A 1,420-nucleotide genomic window follows, 5' to 3' on the forward strand; every position below is an offset into this window, starting at 1 on the left:
CGATTTAGATCATTATAGGGTTATCAAAGAATAGGCTTCAGGCTCAAAGGGGTTAACTATGATAATATTCACAGGTGGATTCTCAAGTATAAAGGGTTGCACAAAGAAATGCCTCAATCATCTCTAAAACCAAACGACTTCTATTTCGCTTTGCAAACACACATGGCAAGTTCTAGGCATCATATGCAAACATAGGATGCAAGTAACAACTCACACACACTTAGCATGTAACTCATTCCGAATCAGTTCATCAACACAATCATACGAGTGTCAAGCAAGACAAGATGTGCAAAATTAATGCATATATTATGAGTCCACACACAAGCTTAGATCTTACACCCTTAGTTCGTTTTCTTTGCAAGTGCACATTTGGGGTTACATCCTGACCTTCACCCATTTAATCCTAAAACTATAAAAGAAAAATCTACCTAACCCGGTTCAAGAAAAACCCTTGGAAAAGAACCATGGTCAAAAGAAAAACCAAGGGGGAGGTACTACACTACCTAAAAGAAGAAAATAAAATAATAAAATAAAAAAAAAATTCTACACGGACTACTTCCCTCAAGAGTACTGTCCACATAGTCCGTCATCAGGAAGAGTCCTATACAAGTTTGACTTTGACCCGCAAGAGACCCGTCAACAAGTGTCCGTCGTTGGGCCAAGTCAGCTACTCCTAATATAACTTACTCACATATGTACACAACATCTACTGCTACCACAGAACAACAGCTATATACAATTCAATACACATTTAGAGCAAGTCTCCCACCCCACACTTAAAATCATGGCATGTCCCCATGTCATATCAATACAGTAAAGAACAGAAGAGTGAGAAGACTTCCCTGAGACTCAATCCGAGTCGGAGACGGTGCTGGGGTCTACATGGCAAGCCCTCCCCAATGCGCGTAGCCAAGCCATAAACCGGCTCTCAGATCTAGCCTGCCTCTGTGACATGGCGTCCATCCGTGTGTGTAGACCATCCACCGAGGTGCGGAGATCCGTGACCTCTTCCTCCAAGGAGCACATCATAGGCCGGAGGACTGTGAGCGTGATAGATCTGCTCCAGAATGGGGGCGCCGAGAGGGCCCGGCACTGTCAACAGACCTCCTGGACGGTGAAACAGGGACTGGAACATCCTCCTCATCATCAATCTCAATTCTAGTGCGGGTGCCCCTGCCCACTCTGATGCTAGAAGCTTTGAAAGCTGCTTTGGGAGGCAAATCGCCATCAGCAGGGTTGGTAGGGGTGTTTCTCATCAAGCACAATGTTGTCACCAAGGAAGGGAAATAGAATCCCTTTGTCAGCAGCGGGCCCCGTAAGACCATTTCATCTCTAATTACCCGTGCCGCATCAAAATCCTTCCCTGTCACAAAGCACCAAGTCAACAGTGCCCTATTGAAGTTCACGTCCGTGGTATTGC

This window comes from Nicotiana attenuata, unplaced genomic scaffold (genome assembly GCF_001879085.1).
Source record: "Nicotiana attenuata strain UT unplaced genomic scaffold, NIATTr2, whole genome shotgun sequence".
Taxonomy (NCBI): domain Eukaryota; kingdom Viridiplantae; phylum Streptophyta; class Magnoliopsida; order Solanales; family Solanaceae; genus Nicotiana; species Nicotiana attenuata.